Below are 10,507 nucleotides of genomic sequence, written 5' to 3'. Positions count from 1 at the left end.
TATATATATATATATATATATATATATATATATATATATTACTTCATTGTCTATGGTGCCATTTAGCAGGATAGTTTCCTTATCTCCTTTAATTAGATCTATTTTTGCTTTGCTTTGTCTGAGATTAGGATTGCTACCCCTGGGTTTTTTTTTTTTATTTATCTGAAGCATAATATATTCTACTCTTGCCTTTTTCCTTTATTCTGTATGTACAACCCTGTTTCAAATGTCATTCACATAAACATGCTGAAGGATTATGGTTTTTAATCTATTCTATCCACCTCAATTTTATGGGAAAGTTCATCCCATTCACATTCACAGTTATGGTTACTGTGTCTTTCTCTCCATTCTACCCCTCCCCCCATTCATGCTTTTATTTCTTTCTCTTCTGTTCCCCTTTTCAAAAGGGTTTTGTTTTTGACAACTGCCTCCTTCAATAGTCCCTCCGTATCAGCCCTCCTCACTTTTCTGGCCCTTTTCCCTTACTACTTTTTCTCCCACTTCTAACACCCCCCCCCCCTTTTCTTTCCCCTTTCTCCCACTACTGCCTGTAGGGAAAATTGGATTTCCATACTTAATAAGGTATGTTATTCCCTCCTTGAACCAAATACAATGAGAGTAAAAACTCAAACAATGCTCTTTTCCCTCCCTTCTTTCCCTCTTCTATAATAATATTTTGCATCTCTTCAAATTAGATTCCTATGCTTAACTGAATATGCTACTTTTTCCTTGAACCAAAACCAAGGAGAGTAAAGTTCATTCAATGCTCATCTCCCTCCCTTCTTAAAGTCTCCTATAATATGTTTATGTGCCTCTTCATGTGATATAATTTACCCTTTTCTGCCTCTTCCTTTCTCCTTCTTCCCTTACACTCCCTTTGCACCCCTTACTTAGATTCTTATCATCACATCAGTTACTTTATACCTACTTCCTCCATGTATATCCCTTTTAAATGTCATAATAAATATACAATTCTCAAGAGTAAAAGGTACCATCCTCCCACATTGGGATGTAAACAGTTAGCTCTTATTGAATAACAAGGTTTTCTTTGTTTTTCCTGTTTACCTTTTTATGTCTATTTTGAAGATAACATTTTCAATTGAGTTCTTACCTTTTCATCAGTATGGGTTCAAAGTCCCTTATTTCATCGAATATCCTTCTCCATGCCTGAAATATTATACTCAATTTTGCTAGGTAGTTGATCCTTGGTTGTAATCCAAGCTCCTTTGCCTTACAGTATATCATATTTTTTCCCTTCAATCTGTTAATGTAGAAGCTGCAAGGTCCTGTGTGATCCTGATTGTAGCTCCATGATATTTGAATTGTTTCTTTGTGGCTGCTTGCAGTATTTTCTTCTTTATCTGATAATTCTGGAATTTCCTACAGTATTCCTTGGTGTTTTCAATTTGGGATCTCTTTCAGGAAGTGTGCAGTGAATTCTTTTGATGACTCTTCTAGCCTCTGCTTCTAGGAACTCGGGGCAGTTTTCCTTGATTAATTCTTGGAAGATACTGTGCAGGTTCTTTTTTCATCATGGCTTTCAAGTAGACCAATAATTCTTTGATTATCTCTCCTGAATCTATTTTCCAAGTGAGTTGTTTTTCCAATGAAATATTTTACATTTTCCTCTATTTTTTCATTCTTTAGATTTTTTTCACTGATTCTTGATGCCTCATAGAGTCATTAGCTTCAACTTGTATAATTCTATTTTTTATAGAATTGTTTTTGTCAGTTTTTCTACTTCTTTTTCCATTTAACCAATTTTTCTTTTTAAGGATTTATTTTCACCAGTTAGGTTTTTACCTCCTTTTTCATTTTGCCAATTGTGTTTTTAAAATAATTAGACAATTTTTCTTCTATCTCTCTAATTTGGCTTTTAAAATCCTTCTTGAGCTCTTCCAAGAATACTGTTTTGGACTCAAGACCAGTTCATATTCCCTTTTGATGTTTCAGATGTGAGTGTAGTGTCAATACTGTCCTCTGCTGAGTGTGTATTTTGTTCTTCCAGGCCTCTAAATAGGATTCTATTGTCTTTGTTTTCCAATTGCTTGATGCCTATTGTGATTGCCTATTTTCCTGGCTTTTAAAGTGAATCTCTGCTTCTGGGGCACAAGGGGCTCTGATCCACCCTTCTCATTCTGGGAGCTAGTTGCCTGGTTACTGGCTTTGTATGCTATGGCCTCTATTTCTGTGAGGTGGGTGCTATATAATGCTGCAACTTGCCTGCTGCTGAGCTGGAGCTGGCTGGTGTGTGCCAAAGCCAAGGCCAAGGCAGAGTCCAGTTCCTTCTGTGTTTCCCCATTGTTACACCAAAGCTCACAGTGTGAGATTTGGGGCAGGGGTGTTCTGAATACTTCAGGTCTCCACCTCCCCAGCCCTGATCCAGAACTCAGGCAAGCTGAAGGCCCAGTGAATGTCACCATTCTGGTGTCTACCTCTTCTCCCGGCTGTGCAAAGGCATGCTTGGGGTTCTGGTATTGAAGCTTGCTGGCTCTACCCCCCTGGGGCTCAGGATCTCCTGCTGGTCAGATGAGGTGGAAATTTCTGGGTCACCTCCTGGCCTGGACTGGAACCCTTCAGTCACAGCAAGACAAACCCTTCTTGTAGTCGACCTTCCTATCCTCCTTCTGGTCCCACTATTTCAGGATTTTTCCTGGGGTGGTATTTTCTGGGTTCTTCAAGGTCAATGAAGGAAGGATGAGAGCACCCATGGTTTACTCCAACATTTTGGCTCCTGGAAGTTCAGGTAGGTGACCTTCAAGGATCTAGTCTGTGGGTTGATAGCCCCAGGAGTAGCTCCTGTTACTGCTGCAGGCCCTGTGCTTGTCTGTCACCCAGTTCCAACAGGCTTCTGTCCTGCCCTAGGAGGCCTGGGAATCACCACTGCCAGGGGATGATTCAGCTCACCAGGCCTTGTTCCATCTCTTCTATGGTCAGGTCTGTGCTAGTACAGCCTACATGCTCTGCACTCCACACTCTCCCCGCTCAGCGCAATGAATTCTACCCTGCAGCTCTCCATGTTGTCCTCAGGTGGAATTTTGACACTCTGTCTCCTAGTGGATTCCACCACTCCAAAATTCATTCAGATTCACTCCCTGGAGGTACTGAGGAATTTATGGGAGAGTTCACATAAGCCCCACTTTCACCTTGAAAATGTTTTAAAAAGCATTTTTCTTAAAATATGGGCAAGTTAAGTGAGGGAGAGTTGCTTTATAAATGCATATACCATGCAGATTTGTATGTATTATTCTTGGTTCAGAGTAACAGAATTTACCATTTGGATAACTCTGTCTTCAGAGATACATGACTTCTGGGGGGGGAAAATTGTTAATGATCTGGGTATGTGTATATCTGCTTCACCTTTCAGATATTTAAGAGTAAAGGTTTACCATAAATAGATTTATAAATATCTATATATAGTTATATGGAGAGATATAGATATATACATTCTATATATTTGCTAAATATATATATATAACATATACAAATGCATTGTCATTTACTTCTATATATAAATATCACTTTTTTGCCTTTTGATTAAGTGAATCAATAATCAAGTTAAGTAAATGAAAAGAGATTTATGTATAAATGAATTTGTATGCAAATGAAAAACTTTTTTCCATTTACTTATGTTAAACATTTACCCTCCAAACTTCAAAATGGAATTTCTAACTGACCAAAACAGATTGCTCACTCATCTAAAATAACTGATCACAATAGGAATTCCCATTGACTAAAAGAGCATTCAGTCCTAATTGAATAACACAAGCTATAGTTTATACTTTCAATAGTCACCTACAGATTAATGGAGAATTGTATCCTTCCATACAGACTCTACTGATCACTTAATTTAAAACTTCTAACTTTAATAAATAAAAAATTTAAGTTATAATGACATAATCCAAAACAGTTGAGAGCCTGAAGAGAATTTAAAACATAGAATCTCATTAACACATAGCACAGAAAGTTAAATAATACAATAAACCAGTGATGTCAAACTCAAAAAGAAACAGAGGCCATTAAACCCATAGTTAAGGATCCCTGACAGGCAGATATTGGTTTAGTTTTAAAATGCATTATCATCTATGCATTTTTGTATTTTTATTTGTTTTGTTAAATATTTCCCCCCCTATATTTTTATCCAATTCATGTTACACTTGGGAGTTTTGTGAGTTGCATGCCATCCACAGGCAGCATCTTCAACACATCTGCTATAGAACATGCTATGTGAGGGTGGGAATGGTTCTGAGATAAGAAAACGTTAGTACATGGAACATTAAAAATGAAAGGGATTTTAAAACATTAGAGAATAAAACACAGAAGTATACATCTAAAATTAACCTTAAAGAGTTCTGAAAGTTTACTTTAAAAGTGTTCAATTTCCAACCTTCTCATTTTCTAGATGAGAAAACTGAAGTCTGAAAGGCTCAAAATGTGCTTAGATGCTTCCTGGTTATAATATTCTACATTCAATGAGTCTATCCCTTACCCAACCTCTTTCCAATTTTGCATAGTTTATCTTATTTAAATTGTAATTCTCTTGGGAAAGAAAAAAAATCTGAAATATCTAAAGTGCTTGCTAAATGATTAGCAATCAAGAAAGAGCAAATAACAGTGATATTCAATGTGCTTCTTGAGGGTCACCAACTGAAATCATGGGGTCAGATTCTCCTTTCCTAAATAGCTGCAACTGATTTGTTAAACATAAGAATGATTTGTTTCTGTTATCATTAGTGGCTTTTCAATTGAATGGTATTATAAGTATTATTATTTTCTGTTTCCTTAATTCTTTCATCAAAAGATGATTATGTTATGAATATTAGCTTTTAGAAGGATGCATTTATAACTGCTTGAATAAAGAGGCAGCACTTTCACAAATCAAAAGGAAAATAATTTAGTTTATTTCTCCTCATTTCTGTGTTTACATTGATGTTATTTTATTAACTTACTTTACAAATTTTGATAGTCACTGATAATAAATATTTTGTTCAACTTTGATTATGCTGATTTCATTCAGACACAGCAGATGGCCTTCAGGGTTAAAATACATACATACATAAACACACATATATTTTTTAATATCTGTGATATCATGTGACCTTCCTCTCTCCCCACCTACCCCAGGATTTGGCTCATTAACGGTTCCTGCAATTTAAATTAGGTTGCTAGACTGAACATATATACAGAACATTTATAGGTCTGTTTTTGACAATCACCTCTTAAAGATACCTGTCTTCCCAAATGGCCAAATCTTTTAACTTGGACCAGAAAATAATACCTAAAGAGCACTATGGTCTGAACAGCACTTAAAAGCAATTTAACTAGCAATGACTACACAAACACACACACACGCAATGCACACACATACATACATTCATGTAAACATACACAGAACCACTATTTATGCCAATATGAATTGGTTGGTGATTTCTGGAATGCAATAATGGGTAAGAATCTGAGCTGAATTACAAACTAATCAGAATCTGCACAGCTGTCGACAGGGAAGAGGAATGATATCACACTCCTCTCTTCCCTTTACTTATATCAAAATTTATTTACTCACCTCAACTCCCTGATTCTTTTCATTGCTCCCAGGAACAAGCAAATTTTCTTGGCGAGTTTGATATTGAACTACATAGGTAGGCTATTTCCAGGAAAATGAAATTTGGTAAGCTTGAAGAAAAGTAGAAATTAGTAAACCCAACCTACCAATTCCAATGAATTAGCACTTACTTTGTTCTCTCCACTTTCCTTACTGCTTTTTTGGTCAGATTTTCTTTTTTACTGTTACCTATTTTTTGTTGCTTTTTTTTTCAAAGTGGAGTATAGTTATCCCTTCCATATTGTGACTGTCACTGTTTCAATATATCATGTATTGGTATAAGAAATTAAACAGGAATTTTGGGGGAATTTGGCAGAAGTTGCAGATGGCATGAAAAGATCAGCAGATGACACAAAAATATATGCATGATATTAAATAATATCAATACATTTTACATTTTAATACCATAATTATACATAATTTCTTTTTCAAAGTTAAAATATGACCAAATATTTATCTCAAATTTTACAATAAGGTACTATAAACTTTCCATAAAAGGAAAAGATAATATTCATACTTCTCTGGTATGAAGAGAGGGCCAAAAAATTTTACATGGATTTTCCAAATTGCAGGGGTGGCATGCATCTAACCCATATAATGTGGGAGGGATAATTGCATTTGTTTAGCAGGGCTGTAATCTAGATTAGCAAGGATTTATTGAATGCTATAATCTCTGAATAATATTTCAGAGATCATTTAAAGGTCAGAGGTCTTCAGCTCTAACTTCTTTATTTTATAGGTGAGGGACCTGAAATCTAGAAATGTTAAATAACTCACTATCTCACAATGGAAATTCCGAGTCTCAAGTTGACCTCTTCTTTTTCCAAATCCTGTGACCTTTACAATGCACTGTGCTATGGTTATTCATGTTTCAGCTTTCTAGAAACCATTTCCCCCTCACCTCAGATATGAAGACAGAAACCTAAAACTTTGGGAGTAATTTCTCTCTCCCTTTTCTCATGGAGGACTGAAATCTCTAGTCCTGGGGTGGAGAACCTTTGGTCTCAAGTCAACATGTGGCCCTCTAGATCCTCAAGTGTGGCCCTTTCACTCCAAACTTCGCAGAGCAACTTCCCTTAATAAAAGGAGTTGTTCTGTAAAACTTGGACTGAGTCAAAAGCCTGGACCCAAAGACTACAAAGTCATATGTGACCTCAAGGCCACAGGTTCCCCAAGCATGCTCTAGTCTCTAGAAGTTTTCTCCTGACTTTGATGCCTATACATTCTCTTCCTCATTAATGTTAACTCAAGAAAAATGTCTTCAGCAGCAGACCCTTTCATTGATTATTCCATTCGATAAGCACTTGTTAAGTACTAACTATGTATAGGGCATTGGGTTATGTGTTTCAGGCTATAAATAATGAAGATATGATGTGTTCACTGGCTTCTCAGAGCTTATATTTTAGTTGGGCATATGTCATGTACACAGACAACTAGAACACATGTTATTACATGATAAGGGCACTGAAATATCAATGGAAAGCTTTCTAACATTAACACATATTCCCAGAATTACATAGGTAGTAAGGAACGAAGGCAAGACTGAATTCAAATCCATTGACTTCTAATTGAGAGTCCTTCAGCTTTTCCATGCTGCATCTACAGTGGCCAATAGACTAATCATATGGCCATAGCCAAAAAACAAAGGAAAACACAATATGATGTTCAGTCTGGTGTATCTCTCTTCCACTTATGCATTGATTGAAGGAAATCATGCAAAGAGTTCTAAAAATAATAATATTTTTAGACACTAATTGATTTTGATACTCTGATCCATATTAATATTGGTAGGTTCTCAAAAAATGCAATCAGAAAACATTAGGAATTTGCAACTTAAAGGATGGCTTGCAGGTTCCTCTTGAAGAAACAAAAGAGAGTATTCATGGAGGTAGCTACGTTATTCATCTAAAGGCAACAACATAAAACATCATTTAATAGGACATTTGATCATCTTGCTTTGTAATGCTTTTGATTTTGAGTACTATTACTATTAATGCTCATGATGAACATAACTGAGAGATAATTAAAGATATTGGAGGAGATTAGAGAGAGAAATTTTAGAAAGATTAAAAAAAATCCTCCTATCTTAAATTCATCACTACACATAGGTGGCTGGACAGAGGAGAGAAGAGCAAAAGTCTTATAGAATGTGTCTTGGGGTTAAGAAATAAGTTCAGGAATACAATAGAATCACAAGTGATTGATCTATTTTAACAGATAATGAATTACCTACGTTGGAATTATTTTTGAGGCTTCTTTTGGTATTTAGCTAAGAAAATTAAGCAAAATTCAAAATCAACAACTTTTTAGGTCAAAGACCAAAATTCACAATTAGACAGATGAAAGTATAAAGATGAGAAACATAGAAAGGCAATAAATAATATTACATAAAAGTATTTATGTAGTTGGGCAGAGAGAATATTTAAGTGGTCAGGAGACTACAGATGGATAATGAGTAGACCTAGATTTGAATATGAGGAAGAGCATAGATTGGTTTATATTTGGGAAACTGGGTAGCACTTCCAACAATGGCAAGCTGTTGCATGAAGCAAAAACCTATTTAACACTATTATTATTCTGTTGATGCTGCATGTCTGTGAATCATGGGATACCAAAATTTGTGGAGAATTGGATATGCAGGTAGCTCAAAGGGAAATGGAAAAACAGAATGGATTTCCACTTCCTGGAAGCAAGGTGTAGGATTAAGAAACAAGTTGCTCTCACCCTCCCTTATTGATCTCTGAAAGCCAAGAACATATTGCCCCAGGAAAAACTCTGGAACAGCTGAGCCAGCAGAAAGACAGGATGCAGCTGTCCTGTAGCTCAGGAAGCTTGGAGGATTAACAGGAAAGGGCCCAGTTGCTCTGGGTTATCTGGAGCAGTACAGGATGGGAGGCATTGTAACAAGCCAGTGGCAAGCCTCTCCTCAGCCAACCACGGGGAGAACTTGAGACCAGGGAAGTGGAGCAGGCAAGCACCAACAGCAGGACACCTGAGTGCGTCAGCACAGGCTAGGGAATTGGTAGACACCTACTCTGAAAACCATCACATGTGCCTATGTTCTCCAGCAGTAAAATCTCCTGGTGTTCCAGTACAACTCCAGGAAGCACAATTCCAGGAGGCACAGCTCCAGGGTAGCAGACATCCTCCAGCAGGCAACCATTCAAGTGTTTTAAAGGAGCCCATGTGTGTGGGTATCCCCCTGAATCAGACTCCTTACTGCCATCCCAAGGGCTTCAGTGTTACTGACCCCAGCTCAGCACCAGATAAGCTGCCAACCCTTATATCCTCCAGCTGCCAACACCTGAGACCCCAGCACACAAAGTTAGTGACCATCTCCCACGTTCCTAGCACAAGAAACTTGGGTCAGTGCCCCATGTGCTCCATCAGGAGAGCTCAACTTTAAAAGCCAGAGAATAGGCAAACAACATGAGCAAAAAGCAAAACTGACAAAGACCATAGATTCTTATTTTGGGGACAGAAAAGTTCAAGGCAAAATGACACCCACACCAAAGGGGCACAGGAAGAACATGACAATGTGGGAATGATGAGACAAGAGCCAGGAGGGAAGTTCTCTAGGCAATCTGTTTATTTATCTGGGGATAAGGGTTTATATACTAAGAGAAAAAGTGATTACATCTGGTATTCTACCTCCTAGGACTTTATTTCATTGTGAGCATGTGTGATCACTTCTTGGTAATCACTTCTCAGGAATCATGCCCTGCTCCCTTGCTAATCAAGGAAAGATGGTTATACAATGATCCTGAGCAACAATGAGCCCTCATGAGGAGTGGGACCTAGGGAAATGCTGACCCAGACTCTGCCCATGACTGGACTGGCTCAGTATTGGCCCTCTACAGCACTAATTCAAAAGAAATTTGTTGTCAACACACCCATATTAAAAAAAACTCAAAAGGGAATCAGAACTGGTCTCAAATCCAAAAAGCCTTCTTAGAAGAGCTCAAGAAGGATGTTAAAAGGCAGAAGAAAAATTGGGGGGAGGGGAATGAGAAACCTGCAAGTCAATACCTTGGGAAAAGAAGGACAAAAAAAAAGTAGAGGTATTAATCCTGATCTCAGACAAACAAAAAGGAAAAATTAATCTAATTAAAAGAGATAAGGAAAGAAACTACATCCTGCTATGTGGTACCATAGACAATGAAGTAATATCATTACTAAACATATATGCACCAAGTACTATAGTATCCAAATTCTTAGGGGAGATCTTAAGGGAGTTACAGGAAGACATAGAAAATAAAGCAATAGTAGTGGGAAACCTCAACCTCCCCCACTCAGAACTAGCTAAATCTAACTACACACACACACACACACACAAAACCAAGAAATAAGTTAAGGAGATGAATAGAATTTTAGAAAAGTTAGATATGGTGCACCTCTGGAGAAAATTGAATAGGGATAGAAAGGAATATATCTTTTTTCTCCATGGTAAATGACACACAAAAATTGACCATGTATTAGGGCACAAAAACCTCACAATCCAATGTAGAAAGGCAGAAATATTAAGTGCATTATTTTCAGATTATGACAAAAAAAATCTATATCTAATAAAGGGCCAAGGAAAGGTAGACTAAAAATTAAGTGGAAACTAAATAATCTAATTCAAAAGAATGGATGTGTCAAACAACAAATCAGAGAAACAAGCAATAACTTCATCCAAGGGAATGATAATAATTAGAACGCATAGCAAAACTCATGGGAATGCAGCAAAAGTGGTTCTTTGGGAAAGTTTTATATCCTTCAATGCTCACATGAATGAAATACAGAAAGGAGAGATCAATGAATTGAGCACGCAACTGAAAAAGCTAAGAAAAGAGCAAATTAAAACCTCCAATTAAATGTAAAATAAAAAATACAGAAAATGAAAGAATAGATTAATAAAATTTA

The sequence above is a fragment of the Petaurus breviceps genome, unplaced genomic scaffold (genome assembly GCF_028583685.1).
Source record: "Petaurus breviceps papuanus isolate PSGF00001 unplaced genomic scaffold, PetGlider_PUasm1.0 66, whole genome shotgun sequence".
NCBI lineage: Eukaryota > Metazoa > Chordata > Mammalia > Diprotodontia > Petauridae > Petaurus > Petaurus breviceps.
This window is presented reverse-complemented; position numbering follows the sequence as displayed.